Source organism: Ptychodera flava, unplaced genomic scaffold (assembly GCF_041260155.1).
Source record: "Ptychodera flava strain L36383 unplaced genomic scaffold, AS_Pfla_20210202 Scaffold_91__1_contigs__length_413411_pilon, whole genome shotgun sequence".
NCBI classification, from domain to species: domain Eukaryota; kingdom Metazoa; phylum Hemichordata; class Enteropneusta; family Ptychoderidae; genus Ptychodera; species Ptychodera flava.
In genome coordinates this window covers 157,451-174,658 of record NW_027248413.1, presented here as the reverse complement: position 1 = coordinate 174,658, position 17,208 = coordinate 157,451, and the positions used below count along the sequence as shown (strand labels likewise).

The 17,208-nt window shown below is 37.1% G+C and overlaps 1 long non-coding RNA gene across 1 annotated transcript in view; it reads left to right on the top strand.

Annotated features, from left to right (window-relative positions):
* The window catches only part of LOC139129095 (uncharacterized), a 113,584-nt gene extending 107,614 nt beyond the window's left edge, over positions 1–5,970 (top strand). Inside the window, exons 3-5 of the long non-coding RNA XR_011551505.1 lie at positions 2,725–3,048; positions 5,081–5,170; positions 5,891–5,970. This is a non-coding gene — a long non-coding RNA (uncharacterized lncRNA). The remainder of the gene's footprint in view (positions 1–2,724; positions 3,049–5,080; positions 5,171–5,890) is intronic.
* The last annotated feature ends 11,238 nt before the right edge of the window (positions 5,971–17,208 follow it).

Here is a 17,208-nt window from a genome sequence, read left to right as displayed (position 1 = left end):
CAAAAAACACTTATAAATGCGTAAACAGAAAAGTAGACTATGAATCAGACCAAACCATGTCAATGAAAAGAAGATGAAATTTATGACAAAATGAATGAAGTGAGTGTGGTTCGTGGACGCAGATTTTCAATGAAAAAATTAACATAAAATCGGGGTTTCACATCTAACATATATTTGAAGAAATGCGATTTGTTATGACATTGTAACATTATACCTTCGTATGTGTTTTGAAGTCAAGAAATTGTGATTTTAAGGTTTTCCAATGAGAAAAGTGGCCACATTGTTCCTCTAGCCTAACTCTGTAACTAAGTAAGTACGCAACTTGATACAGGCCCCCGCGTAGTTCACCCAGCCTAACTCTGTAACTATGTAAGTACGCAATGTGGTAGAGGGTCCGGCATAGTTCCCCTAGCCTAACTCTGTAACTATGTAAATACGGAACTTGGTACGGGCCCCCGCATAGTTCCCCCAGCCTACGTCTGTAACTAAGTAAGTACGCAACTTGATACAGGCCCCCGCGTAGTTCACCCAGCCTAACTCTGTAACTATGTAAGTACCCAACTTGGTACAGGCCCCTGCATACTTCTGTCAGCCTAACTCTGTAACTATGTAACTAGGAAACTTGGTACAGGCCCCGCGTAGTTCCCCCAGCCTAAGTCTGTACCTAAGTAAGTACGCAACTTGATACATGTCCCCGCGTAGTTCACCCAGCCTAACTCTGTAACTAAGTAAGTATGCAACTTGATACGGGCCCCTGCATAGTTCACCCAGCCTAACTCTGTAACTATATAAGTAAGTACGCAATGTGGTAGAGGGTCCGGCATAGTTCCCTATCCTAACTCTGTAACTATGTAAATACGGAACTTGGTACGGGCCCCCGCATAGTTCCCCCAGCCTACGTCTGTAACTTATATGTAACTACCCAACTTGGTACAGGCCCCTGCATACTTCTGTCAGCCTAACTATGTAACTACGAAACTTGGTACAGGCCCCGCGTAGTTCCCCCAGCCTAAGTCTGTAACTAAGTAAGTATGCAACTTGATACATGTCCCCGCGTAGTTCACCCAGCCTAACTCTGTAACTAAGTAAGTACGCAACTTGATACAGGCCCCTGCATAGTTCCCCCAGCCTAACTCTGTAACTATGTAAGTACGCAACTTGGTAAAGGGCCCGGCCTAGTTCCCCAAACCTAACTCTGTAACTAAGTAAGTACGCAACTTGGTACAGGCCCCCGCATACTTCCCCGGCCTAAGTTTGTAACAATGTATCAAAGTACGCAACTTGGTACAGGCCCCGGCATAGTTGCCCTAGCCTAACTCTGTAACTATGTAAGTACGCAACTTGATACAGGCCCCCGCATAGTTCTCTTACTGCAACTTACTATACGTAAGTCCCCCGACGTACACATTGGAATGTGTAGGACGCCCTCAACCAGTCCCATCTAACTTCATAACTTAGTACGCAACTTCGTACAGAGGCCGGGTTAATCAGACGTAGGTAAGGTAGTAATATAGGTGTAACAAAAATCTCGCTTCTACTGTGTAATGGTGTAACTTTAGTTGATACTTGACACAGATATACTGGAACTCCGGCAAGGCCAACCTGTAACTCCGTACATATGCATCTTATTAGCATGTCATTATCTGCTACATGGACTGTCTGCCAAGAAACTATGGTCAACAGTAATATTACAGAGACAGACATTACTAATGATGAAATGGTCGATGAATTTTTCAGTATTAAAACTCACAACCTGTGTCGTGCTGTCTTTGATGTGATGACTTATTATGATTGCAAGAATCACAAATAGACACGCTGCAGTGTAAGCACACAAAATGTGTAATCCTGTCGGCAGCATGAATTTCAGTCTGGACTTACAGTCATGTGTTTTAGCTAATGCAGCTTGACAAATTTTAATGTTTTAAAATACTTTAAAAATAAGAATGAGAAAAATATTTGATATAAAGAACAAAGATACTGGAAAACTATCAAAAGGAAAAAGCTACTGTCCTTTTCAGAGAGACTTGGTTATATTTTTCTTAGTTTCTCAGTTTGTCTTTAAAATATTGCAGTTGCTGGCAATGTTCCACCCTTTTCAATATTGCTTATTTATTTTAATAAGTCTAATTTTGAAAAGGAAAGCCCTGCAATATGACAGAAACACAATACATTATATTCAATATTGAAAACAACCTATGCAATTGCAGGAAAACCTGAATAATTAGCTGTATATGAGTACTTGTAATTGTAATCAACATTACTGAAGCCAAGTAAACTCATTACATATTCAAATTATGGATACATATGCAAATTCGGCCTGACCTGACCCTAAAAAGTTGATCGAATGAAAATTTAAGTGTCATAGTATAATATTATGATAAAAAACTCAAACAGTAATTTTTATAGCCAAGAGGGCCCTTTTCTCATTCCATAGCTCATTATATATATATATATATATATATATATATATATATATATATATATATATATATATATATATATATATATGTATATATGTATCGGCATCGAATAAAGAGTTGAATTTCTTCTGTTTCGAAGGATAGTTTAATCAATCAGCTTGTCAACTGAGATAAAGTTCCCAGCGTATGAAACTTTCGAAACAATGTCTGTCAGTCACTCCTTCAACGGCATACATGAGGATTTAATGTGTTCAAATATGTGTGCAGTCTCAGTCAAGTCTGACAATCTTCATTTTTACTGTAGGTACATGTACTCCTGAATGGATCACTTCCCCAGTGGACTCGCAGGGTATCGACGGAGGAAATGTCACCTTAATGTGTGGTTTTCAACTTTGTCCGGGAAGCACCGCACCTGTCTGGACGCAGATCAAGCCCGACAACTTGCCTTACTTGATCTCTCTCGGCAACCAATCACCTCTGGAACGTTTTTCCATCATTGGCGACCAAAGTAATGGAGAATATAACCTTCTGATTAAAAATCTAAGCTTGCCTGACGAGCAGAGCAGGTGGCAATGTGCACAATTCAAAGCTAATCCCCAACATAAACAAGCAACCCTTAAAGTAATTGGTAAGTAAGTCGTGAAATTTTGAGTTGTTTCAACGTCGATGTCTTCTTAATGAACATCTAATCATGGAGGTATATTTTACCTCCATAGTCTAATACTATCCGTATAAAAGCGAAATAAATAAAATGCATTCTAGATGACAAACAATAATACGTAAATGAATTTACATTTATACAAAGCGCCTTTTCTCTACGAACTCAATGTTATACAATCCTTAAGAAGTAAGTAAGCTATCGTTTGAATAGAGAAGTCTTTAGAGCACGACGAAAACATGACAAGGACAAGGAGTACCGGAGATTAAAGGGGGTAACTATTCAAAGGAGTCTGACCAGGGAAGGAGAATGATCGTTCACCTAAAGATGTTTTGTTTCCCCGTGGGTTCTGGAGAAGACCGGAGTCAGAAGAAGATCGAAGTCATCTTGAATGACAATACCGGTCAAGAAGATAAGTAACATATTGAGATACCGTTTCGGAAATTTAAATGAAGCAAGTCATTGCAACTTAAACCGGATGCGGGATGTGATAGGAAGATCAGAGGTTGCAGAAGAGGTTGGATGTGGTCAGATGTTGTTTGTTTTACAAAAAAGCCGAGTGGCAAAATTTTTCACTCTTTGTATGTCCTATCAAAACGATTTGAGGCGGCCGGACTGAAGAGATTGACGATAATCGAATCGAGAAAGAGCAAATGTGCAAATAAGTGTTTCAATAGCTTCGAGAGACAGTGACGAATGGAAACTACGCACCTAAGCTGAATGTTGGCCCCTTGACACACTTCTTCAATGTGTTCGGACATATTTAGATGATAATAAAGAGTGATACCTATATTTTGACGTTATAAGCTGAGTTAATGCCAGACTCTACAACACATATACAAGTAGAAAACGAGGATAATTTTAAAGATGATATTTAGGACACAACTAACATAGCCTAGCTTTTGCTGTCATTGGATTGGAGTTTGCTATAGTTCATCCAGGTCTTGACGTCAGCGATACAGTTTTTTATGTTTGTGACTGATGATTTAATGTACACGCGTAGCTTACTCTGTAAAGCTGGTTGTCATCAGAAAAAAAAACCATGTTGTTCATCAGAATACTTTCTGAAAATATCAAAGCTAGATTTATAGTGTACAGGACCAAGAGGAAAAAACCCTTGGGACCCCAGAACAAAGTGATGATGCGTCTGAAAACAAGTTATTCACTGAAATAATTTGGGTTCTATCGGAGAGATAAGACTGTGATTTGAGCATAGATGTGGATGACTTGGTGTGATAACTTCACTGAAATATGGGCTAGCACGCAGGAGGAGCTAGTGAAGAAATGCAAAGAGACCTTTGAGATCCGAGAAGAAAACATTTGCTTTTCATTGAACATGACAGCCAGTCTTCCTCGGGACAAACGTACGACACTTTCACGCAGTGGCCAGTTGGTGACAAATCTACGGAGAGAGAGAGAGAGAGAGAGAGAGAGAGAGAGAGAGAGAGAGAGAGAGAGAGAGAGAGAGAGAGAGAGAGAGAGAGAAATCTACGTACGGATAGACAGACAGGACAGACAGACAGACAGACAGACAGACGGGTAGACAGACAGAGGGGAGGGAGGGAGGGAGGGAGGAGAGAAATGTTGAGAGACAGAGACAGATAGACCGACAGACGATAACAGGAAGACAAACAGGCAGACAGATTTACCTATTTATCATATGTTCGTAATTATTTCATACAGAAAGTGAACCAATGGACCCTTCTTGTATGTTGAATACCCGTAGTTCTATTGATCGTTATAGATATAGCGGTCCCATTTCAGTTCGGCAATATCCAAATAGTGTGACATATACATGAGTTAAAGAATAAAATCACCTCTGACCAGACATTACGTCGGTTAGTGTTCAGACACAATTTATCTGCCGTACACTTGAATGTGTATTGTAAATGGTTCCAGTGTTTGTGACTAATCAATCGACATGGCACTCGAAATAGACAGGATCTTCCACTTTTAACACGGTTTCAACTGGACTGAAGGGTTCATCCATTTTTCATTGCAGTACCAACAGAAAAACCAAAAGTCACCAAAAGTAGGATTGGAAATAAAGGTCATAATGAAGATAACGAAGTGTCAAGAGCAAGACCCCAAGGTACTTTTCAATGATTTGTGAACAATGACCATGTTACCCGCTTTGTAGAGACACAAATTGACGATTCTCCTTTCAGAAAAAAACGAAGTCTTATAGTTGGGTATGTTACGCCTGCTGTGGCAATAACACAGTAGTTAAAGCTACTGTTAGTAGCACAGACGCGGCTAATATCTTTTGCAGCACGAATCAAGCCTCCTATAGTGAAAGTCGCCAGTCATCAACTAGCGTACCTAATGTGATTGCTGCGGTTTCCCAACGCGTCTCGAAAGACATGACTATAACTCTGCTTAATATACAATGCAGGATTCTAATTGCTGCTTAAACTTTCATTTCAGAAGCTTTAAACAATGTCCTTCACATAAAAAGTATCACATCAATGATAACCACGCAAAATTTGGGACAAGATAAAAAATTTACTTAAATTTACCATTAATTTTAAACGGTTTGCATACCTGAGTTGACTATATAAAAAGAAATATGAGTTAAATAAGGCGGTAAAAACTTCATTGTTTCCATGGCAGCAAATGAATCCAAAAAAGCAGCAGACCAGAAAACTATTGGTAAAAGTTGAATGAAACACTAAACAAAAACAAAAACAAAAAAAATATGCATAAAACGTATCACCTTATTGTCCCTCTGACTTGATGACTGCTATTCGAGCTGAGTAAATGTGAAAAAGTCCCTCCTGTCTTAGAAAGTGTCTGTCTTTCCTTATCACAGGCAAAAGTGAAACCGTTCAACTTTATTCCTTTGTGATTAGCGTCGTTGTTTTCTTAGCTGTACCGTAGTGCAAAATGTGAGTATAAAGAACTTAGTGTATACATTTGTGTGGCATGTTTGCAAGGCTTTGAATATCGTACTCATCGTTTCCTTTGAATCACCTGGCAAAAACATGAAAAATTGTGAATTGTGAAATTTTGAATATTTTGAAAATTGTCATATTGTGAATATGTATAGCTGTATTTCATATTTTAAGGTAAGATAGAACGACTCTTTTCACGGAGTCGTAATATTCTTAATTATCTGAAAGCTTCCTTGGCTTTGTGTCAGTGAAAGTCCCGTAATTTATCTCGACTAATACCCATGCTGCCATCCCCTTGCTTGATGGTATATTGAATTTGATGGCCTTGGAATGTGTGTTTGTAATTATACTGAATTTTGAAATTACCTTCGCGTTGTCTTTCAACATATCCATAAACGCAGCAAGGCTGACTATGTAGCTTTATCAATTACACACTAACCAAACTGCTTCATACTCAACTATTTATCGCCTTGTCTCAACATTATATGATAAGTGTGACAACGATAGCAAGGGTGAATATTACGGTAAAGAATCCAAAAATATGAAATGGCAACTGTTCTCTTGCTCATGTAATTGTGTATACGTTTTGCTTGTACGTTCATATGTATCAGAGTATTTCGAATTTATGTGGAATAAAATATGGTTGCAATACATAGAAAAATCCGATGCGATCAAATTATTACTTATTATACATGTCATAGAGAGCCTAGTGAATGCCACATCTTATGCGCTCATAAGAAATTATTTTGACGTATTGTTGCTTTGTCTTACCTCTGGTTTTCTTTATTCCCTCTAGATGAATAAACATCGTCAAGAGCGTCTACCGTCATGTCTTTCCATCTCTGTCACCGTATTATATTGCTGTACCTTGCTAAGTTTCGTAAATACGTGCAATAATGCAGTTGGAAAAACGTTTATTGCACATCTCATTACGTGTATCTAATATTAGCCTGACACTTTCGGTCATGAAAAGTACCACAGCAGGATACCATGCATCACTCGTTGAGATAACTTCAGTATCGCTCAAGATAACCAGATATGAACTGAAAATGCTCCGTCCTTTCGTAAATATTGCAGTTGTCTGTAAATTGAAACTTTTATCACATGTTTGCAACGTCATTAAAAGTGTTATGATTGACATCATGAGTAATATTCACCACAGATTGCCCGAATTGAAAATAACAAAATATATTTTTATCGCAGTCATTGTGTAACCGGTTTACAAAATTTACTAACAAGTGCAATTACCTTTGGTAAAGTCCTTCGAACTTTTTCTTATCGAATTGTGAAGGTTTATTAAATATGTAAATTAATATGTTAAATGAACTGATGCGAAACCATAGTACATGTATGTCTTTATTTGCTATTATATGAGCTTTATCATCAATATACATAGCACTTTGATCAAATTTGGCCATGTTCCTTCACTTTTCACTAATTTTGAAAAGTTCATTAATGTAAAAATTTCCAATCAGCTTCGTGAATTTTGATTAAGTCAGATCAAATATATCTCTAATATATGAAAGCTCATTAAATATGCAAAATTAACAAGTAGCTGAAGTGAAAATGCTAAATAGGTTTCCAAGAGTGCTATATTTAATTTATATTTAATATTATATTATAGTTTTGTCAATACCAAAAAATTTGGTGACGTCATATCTCCACATTATTATTTATTCCATTATTCAGCATCGAGGCCCTACGGCGAGCATAACAATACAAGTTTTTTTTTGGAAAACGCCGTATTTAAAAGGAGGGAAAGTATGGGATAACCATGTAATTCAGAAAACGATAAATCTTGATAATTGTGCACAATATTGATAATAATGTCTTACTGTACGATTTATCAATTTTTTGCACATGGTCGTCTGCTGTCTGGCTCGTGCTCAGCATGCGGTCCCCATCCGATACGCTGCAGTATTTAGTACTACTACTACGGTGTGGACACATGGTTCGCTTCGTTGCCATATAGGTGAAACAGAACTCAGTACGCTTGCAAACTCCTAGACACATGCCATATTATGTATGTCAGTGGCCATGTAAACTATGAAAGCGTGAAAGGCTACTCGAACCAGTCTCAAACGGGCCAACAACGGCAGCTGTCATCAACCTTGACCGGAAGTATCTACGGAAAATACTCATTCAAAGTCTCGGTCCAAGGTAAGCTACTGCCAACAATCATGACAACCGTGGACTCTCCGTTGATCTAACATCTCGGCTACCAAATTCTGATGCACTGACTGTAATCGGAGACAACTTTAATTCATTGTTTTTTCTCCTTGTCTGTGGTTCACCTTGCCTTGTTTACGACTTCGTGACGGAGACTCTCCAGTATGTTTGTCAACTGCACCTTTCAAGCACCCGTTTACGTCGAAATTTCTCGTTCGCCGAATGAAATAGCTCTTCTCAAGAAGCCATCGAAAATTAAATTTATAGACACAATTATTAATGACAATTTAAGCAATTGAATAACATTGTTGAACTCTGTTGATATCGTTTGCAATTGAATGCTGTACTACTAGCGACATAATAATGATCGTGTTGATCTATGGGTGAGAACATCGCCAAAATTATCACATTATGAATATTCTATTATTTGGTGATTTGGCGATGTCAGTATTTGGCCTTTAATTATTTCATTATTATGCCATATTTGGTCATTTTTATGTTATTATTTGATCTTTATTGTGTGATAATCTGGTCATAATTACGACATTATCTTGATATTATCTTGACATTATTATGAAATTATTATGTTAATTCGGTTCTTTTGCCATTATTCCGGCATTAATGTCTTGATGTGGAACTTATCTCATCATTATTGTGCCATTATTTGGTGATTTGGTCATTTTTGTGTCATTATTTGCCCTTCATTAGGCGATTATCTGGCCATAATTACGGAATTATCTTGCAATTATTTGACCTCCTTTATTATCTGAACTCATTATTTGACCTGCATTTGAACCCTACCCAGAAATCATTGTACATGGAGATTCACGATGGCAGCTGATATGGTCGGTCCCCTCGCATAGAGAGAGAAAAGCGGGCTTTACAATAATGGCATAATAATTATTAGATAAGTTCCAAATTTCCTTTTCATTCGTTTCTACTTCTACAAATTCACTGGTATTGTTAAAACTATAAATAATAGCAATAATATACCCCCTCCCGGCCCATAATGGACTCAAGCAAACTTTGCACTCTATAATGTATGTACTCGGCTTCGCCTCGTACATTACGTTATAGTTTTCTTTCGTCAATTATGGGCCGGGAGAGGGTACATAATTGCTTAAATAGCTCATGATAAAAAGGGCAAGATCACTGTTTGTTGCTCCTCCAATTGATGGTGCTCATGACGGTAATATTGATGATGTCTATTGATTATTATGTCTGTATCCCAACTTATGCGTGGAAATCGTGGTCATAAAATAGAATATGAACGGTGAAATTTCCAGATTGCCACAATATGTAATTTCTACGAGAGGAAATCGGCATTATTTGAAGCTTGTAGTACGTACTCACACTTTAATGACTATAATGTCATCTAATATCTACTCGAGTTAATATATGTCGTACACCCGGAGATCAAATGCCCTCTGTTCTTCCTCCGTGCACGGAAATTAGTTTCACATTTGAGTTGTTTTGGTCATAGTTTTATTCAAAATGGTAATAGCTTTTTAATGATGTTTTATCGTGTTTTTGTGTAGTTCGTCTTGTTTTTAAAGATCATTTACTTTTTTGTAAAACCAGAATTCATTGAATTTTTTAATTTTTGTGCGAATTATTACATATGTATTAAACACGATTGGAACTAATTTGGGATAATTGGATTTTCATATTTTGCAAATTTCTCAAAAGTGTTAGGTGCCATATAGCTGAATGTTGCAATATTGCAAATTACTCATAAAAACAAGTGTGTAATACAGAAAGAAAAGCAGATGAGATTACATTTGTAGATTAAATCGACATTTCTTCTCCATCCAATTATCCCAAATTAGTTCCAATCATGTTAATTAAAAATAAGTATGTGTACAACCTTTTTCAAAGTCGTTGCAAACTTACTAGAGGCTTAATTGTGTTTATGCCTTTCCATTTATTTCCTTAGTCGCTTCAAAGAATAACTTACAATGTCCTATTTTCTGTATTTTCATTAGATTTTTATATTTTTTATTGTACTCAATCTTTATCTGTACCTATATTTAATACTTCCCATATATTTTAAGACCAATAGCTTTCTATGTACTATTCATACGCATTTAAGAACTGACAGTTTATATTTACACTTTCGTCATAAATATTTTTTAAACATTTGGTGCACCTTAGTTTCAGGTTTTTAGGTCAGGCGACCGACTCGGGCCACCCACGGAAGGGAAAAGATAGCTTAAAATTGGGATACTTCCCTTTCATTTCTCATTGTATACGTCGCCACATCGAAACCTGGAAGTGAGTGACCTGAGTCTGTCGCCTGACCAAAAACACCTCGTCGTTTGTGTTTGCAAGGCAGTACAACATTTATATTTGGCATGAAGCATCTGTAACCTTTCAAAATCACAAGACTGAAGTGTGCATTTTTTGGCTAAAGACCTACACGACCCCTAACCTGTTGGTGGAAAATGGGCCTGTAGCCTTATAGTAGAATTGCACTCAATGACTCAAAGTTTGTAAATTCCAAAAGTAAGCCTAAAACTATCAGATTTGTAGGCGTGCCCGACAATTATTGTACCCTAATATGTAAAAAGTATATTTCCTTTTGGGGTTTTTCAATGCGGAAAACCACTTCTTAAAATGTGTTTTCGTCAGCGACAAGGACTGTGGTCTGCCTTGTTGACAACACCCGCGTCCCCGTGTATTCGAAAGCGGAGCTCCCGGCTATCATAGAACATGCAAGTTCACTATCCAGTTTCTCAAGTGTTGAAAGGCCATAGTTCAGAATCAAATTAGTTCGAGGAGTAAATTTTAATTTGTGGATACAGTTGGGTACATAAAGGATTCAAGATGACAGACTTAATAAAGATACAACGTTAAAGCAAACGCAAGTCGGATACTGGGATTCATATATCAGTCTCTTAAAGGAGATGATTCATATGGAAAATGTACGTAATTTTCAACCTTTAGTTTTTCCAACAGTTTTAAGCTATCCTTTCCCTTCACAATTTAGCAGAAGTACCCAATATTTCATGTCTTCACAAAATATAAATATTACACTATAAGTAGACTACATCAATAGGACCATTGTTCTGGTAACCTTCCTTCATATATTTCAATATAGTCACAAACTCTAGAACCATTTACAATACACATTCAAGTGTACGGCAGATAAATTGTGTCTGAACACTAACCGACGTAATGTCTGGTCAGAGGTGATTTTATTCTTTAACTCATGTATATGTCACACTATTTGGATATTGCCGAACTGAAATGGGACCGCTATATCTATAACGATCAATAGAACTACGGGTATTCAACATACAAGAAGGGTCCATTGGTTCACTTTCTGTATGAAATAATTACGAACATATGATAAATAGGTATAAATCTGTCTGCCTGTTTGTCTTCCTGTTATCTGTCTGTCGGTCTATCTGTCTCTGTCTCTCAGCATCTCTCTCCTCCCTCCCTCCCTCCCTCCCCTCTGTCTGTCTACCCGTATGTCTGTCTGTCTGCCTGTCTCTCTGTCTCTCTGTCTCTCTGTACGTAGATTTCTCTCTCTCTCTCTCTCTCTCTCTCTCTCTCTCTCCTCTCTCTCTCTCTCTCTCTCTCTCTCTCTCTCTCTCTCTCTCTCTCCTCTCTCTCTCTCTCTGCCTCTCCCACTCTCGCTCTAAAATTAATTTTAATTTATAATCTTAATCGATTTTGCATCCATCATACATTTTCTCATTCGTTTCCAAGACCGCACAGCTGTCCTTAAAAAGCCCCCTGACGAGCGATAATGTCTGCATTCGTGATTTTGACATTGTTAAAATGCAATTTTCGGTAAGCGTAATTGTAATGATCATTGCGCAATTCGAGGAAATGTTTCCATTTGTACATAATTGCTATCAAAAATTTTACAGCATTCGCAACGGTATACCAAGTCACGACATTTCGCATGCATTGCTGACGTGATTTGAAAGAATTATGAGGTATCAGAAGATGTTTGCCTTCATAGGTAGGTTTCGGTCATATTAGTCCGTAAATAACAATTTTAGCTTTTTTGAAGTTTAGAAAATATCTAGTCAGGTTTGACTTTTCTTGCGTTCAGGCTCACCCAGTGTTATGATACGTGATGAAGAAGTGAAACTGACCCAATTTCTACCACTAAATTAATCGGGTTTTTTGTCAATTGCACACGAAAAGCGATTAATTATTATAGTCTATGGGAATGTACATTGTAACAAATGTACAGGCTCTACGAGTGTCTATGATAGTTTTGTGAGATACTTAGCGATTACTTGACAGGGCTATGACCCAACTTTTCCCCGTGGAAATACGAGTGTCGACTCGATCTTTTAGATATTAATAAGTGAGAACGAGTATTAACATTTAATTGTTCAAATCATGGAGTCTGTTAAACTACTTAAGGGTTCATTTTGTCGGTATGGTTGCCCGTCCCGGTAAACTATTTTAAATAATACGCTTTTAGCCTTTCGGTCAAAGGTTTCGTGTCGTGAAACCCAAATACCACGCCATTAAAGATTTCATGCATTCGACATGACGTAATTAGTTTCGATACGCCTTAACCATAAAGTGGCTGATTTAAATCCGTCTAACCACTCCACAGAGTTCATTTAATCAATTTTGCAGACAAACAAATACAACAGACTTACGAGTAATTGCCATGTCAAATTAGGTAATTACAAAGCAACTTCGCTTAGTAGTTAGCTATATGACCTCGCGTTTATCCAATGTTTTATTGTCTTAATACTGATGAGAAATCCACAAAACCCTGCAGGCAACTGCTCTTTTGAATGAACTGATACTGATTAACTGCAAGTACTTCACCTTCACAATGTAATAGTTTTCCAAATAGACTCCCATGTATTATGATTTTATATTTTTGGACAAAGAGCTATATCAGCCACAGTTTGCCAAAATGCGTGAAATTTCATAACAATTCAAAACTTCTTGCGTAAAAAATTGCGACCAAACTGTAATTTCTGTCCAATCCCTTTTAGGGGATTTCAAACAACTTTAAATAAAGTAAGAAGGGGAGATTCGAACACATTGTAAGTTTGTTAGGGGGGTTAATTTGAAAAAATTTGGATTCTATCGCCGCCCCAAGAGGTGAGTGTGTGTGCAGCTTTACTCAATCAATGGGAAGGAGTCATGAAATTTTTTCATCTTATCGTATTCAATTTGGTAGGTGGGTTTACTTGTTCTGACTGATGCACTAGAAGAATTTGCCTGCCCACCCTTAGCCATAATAACTGAACGTTCCTTAATACCTGCTGGTATAACGAACCTTAACAGAGAACTTTGCTATTTTAGTTTTGTTTGAAGATTGATATGACATCTTAAATATTCTATAGTGATGTGACATTTTCAATACTGTAGGTTTATTAGAAGATGACTTGGCTGGCGGATAACAAGAAATTTAGTGAGACTCAAAATATTCCAGAAAATTTCTGTATATTCATGTCTGATATTAGTCTAGATAGTTAACGGCAGATAAGGAAAGGGAATCAGGCGAGTCTGGCCTGTTTGTAATAATTGAGTATGAACATGGAAGTAGATATTAGGTCACAGGCGCCCGTAATTCACCGTTATGAGTTATCGATAGTTTGGAGTAACGCACAACAATGCATCCGGGATTTTTGCTCAACCGTCACCTCCAAATCCTTTTAAATTGATGGTCGTGCGTAGTTGTAACAAATATATATATTAGTATGGGAGAGGCAAAAACACAGAATAATATCAATAAAATGTCACCAGCTATTTTTTGAGAACAGAAAGAAGACATAGTATTTTTCTGGTAGACATGTTAAAAATGTTGATCAAATCTGAACGAAAAAATGGCGGAGAACTCAGACAGTAAACGTTCACACACAATACCATGAAACGAAAGAAGTCGATTGTGAAAGATATAAGCATGTTTATTATCTATCATGAAACTTGATTTCTATTGTCTTCATGTGTGCTAAAATACTATATTTTGCGGTTTTTATGTCTCAAATACTCGTTTAATATCGATCGGTATGTATTCTAGATACCGATCGTGTAAGATAAGGTATATCACGCACCACAATGAACGTAATGGCATATAATCGAAAGAATGAGTCATAATTCTTTCACAAAGTGCAGGTCTTGAACACGCGCCCTAGGCAAAATATAAAGGCTGTTTTAGTTTTCGATGACCTTTTACGGTACGATTATTTGCACAGTCTACCTGTGTGAAACAAATCGTAAATTATGTCTACTGGAAAGCAGAAAGACAGACAAAATAACACGAAGTCTTCCAACATTACTGTTTCCCTTCAATATTACTAAAATCAATGATGAAAACTCACTTTGATACATCCGGGGCGTGAAAGAAATCCTTCAAAATCACAACTAAAGGGAATTCAAAAAGTATAATTTGTATGTAATGCAAATATGCTGGTCATATAGCCGGTGTTTGAAAGAAATCCTACCAGCCAAGCAGAGCACAAAGTATTTATAAGGATTATGTTCTAAACCATTGTCTCAGGAACGTTTGTTATACCTTGACAGAGTATAGAATTTTGTGACTTTTAACTACTTTGTATGTCAGAAGGTGTCAGGTCAGTCAAAAACATAGCAACGTTAAGTACACTGAGTTCCGTAGAGTTTTATAAAATTACAGAAACATCAGATGGATTTTAAGTTTTCGAGATGATATCTTGATATGTTATAACAATTATGCTATGTGATCGTTTCTTTAATTTTAGAAATATATGGTTATTTTGTAAGTTCCCAAATCAATAGCCGGTCGATTAAGAGAAAGTTACACAAGTGTGTTCTTTAACTTGTGGAACCTGTTATATGTGACTCCTATCGCCTTTATTTCTCTGAACACTTGCCCGACATATTACTCAAAAGTTTTATGGGCTAAATCGCAATATTTTTTACATTTATGACAGCACAAGGAACCATTCTGTGTCTTTTGTAATTGTCAAATATCAATCGAATCACTTGATGAAATGTGATAAAATGTACGACTTACAGTAATGAAAAATTATATTGTACAGTCAGGTTAGGCAAGCGGGCAATTTTCATTCAGGCAGCTTGTATTAACTTTCACTTTTGATTTGATTCTGATTTGAATATCTGTGTTTTTTGCTGCATTGTTCTCTGTCACAAGTCGCTCCGTTTAAAGGGTCGCACCATACATCCGATACGTGTGTTGACGTCTTTGGCACCGGAACTTAAAGCAGTGGCACGTTCTCATATTGTATGCGTTCGCAAACGTAAGCCTTACCATTGTTTGCATTGTCATCCGTCATTAAGCAAAGAGCCAACATCTCTTGAAGGAATTGATTACTGAGGTAATTCGTAGACACCCTCCTGTAGCGTTGTCTCTCGACAATCCTCATGTGGCAAGTTCACATACGTCATCGCGTCATCGCGAAACTCATTGCCACGTGACATACCCTCCACTTCAGTGCTTTCTGATGTAATATGTGAACTTCCTTCATATTTGTGTATTGTACTGACTCTGCATCCGCTAAGCAAAATTTAAAATTTAAAATATTATTTCGATAAACCTTTTGTGTTTGAACTCATTAATGTTAGATTATGAACTTATTTTAATCAATATCGTTTTGTTTTCAGTTTCGTGTACAAAGTAGAAAAAACAAAGCCAATGAACAACATTGAAAACATCCATTGATAAAATTAATATTGGCTCCTATACTACATATAAACAGGTATTCTTCTCAGTGACTCGTTCATGCATGTACACATGCATGTAGACAGACATACAAGCCGACAGACAGGTAAAAATTATACAGGCTTGTAATATTGAGCTTAAGGACATTGGTCATACAAAGTGTTCTTGTGTCAACTTTAGAATATTTACCAATTAGTATTTGCTTGGTCATAGTTCTCTGTGTCACAGCTGAATCGTCGGCAGAAGGTATATTTTCGTAAGGTGTGCATTTCGTTGCCATTGAATCTGAAGGAGAAGATGGTCAGAAATTTCGTAAGGACAACCACAGCAAGATTCATTTCTAAAGCTTTGAAGTAATCAATGTAAGTTGACGGAACATTTGTGTTTTTGAGTGGTGTGTACAGTTTTAGTACATTGGCCAAAGTACCAAGTGATGCAAACATAAGATTTCTACAGATGCAAATTTCAGTAATAATGAAAAAACCTTAAGTTGCACTGTTTAACATTACATTTGGAAAATCACTGAGCAAAATCCCCTTTTGTTTTTTGTTTTTTTTTGCTAGTCTGTCTTGGAACAGCGTATATTGAAATGTTGAGATGCCTCTTAATCTTCAGAATGGCTGGCCCTGATTGCTCTCCCCTCTTTCCGGCGAACAAAAGATATCCCAATGGGATAAATAGTATTCAGTGAAAATTACAGAGAAAATCATTTTATGAAAATACAAAATCGACAAAACATACAAGCTCCCATTGAGATCACGTCTGAAATAAATTCCACTGACTATTTGTGTTCGCTTGACAACGAACAACAGTGGCTAATAAAACAACAACAACAACAACAACAACGATGATGATGATGATGATGATAAGGTGATGATGATGATGATGATGATGATGATTGTTGTTGTTGTTTATATTATTATATTATTGTACTTGGGCCTCAGCCCAGTACATTTGTTTTCATTCCGTGGGAAAAAACTATAAGGTATAACCATTTCTGGCTGAGACCAGGGAGGGCAAAATGTATTGGCTTCATCTTTCTTGGCATAATAAATGGCGTAATGATGTTAACTGAATGGAAGTGCTGCTCTCAGCCAGTCTTGAATAAGTGAGATGTGAATATAAATGCTTCTCTATCTGAGTTTTTGCCACAAAATCTTCTGAATATAATCAAAATGTGCATCGAAATGCAACAATTAATGCACCCTCCGTTTCCTAGGCGATGGCACGACCCTTGCTACACCCACTGGACGAGCCAAAGTGGGAGGGGTAATTTCGGTTTGGTCGAACAGGAGGGCTCGAGACCAGAATTTAACATTTAAACTTGAAACATGTTTAATCACTGACAAGATGTGGATTAGTGTTAATCAAAGAGAAAGTTTGAAAAGGAAAGGTTTTATATCCCGGACACAA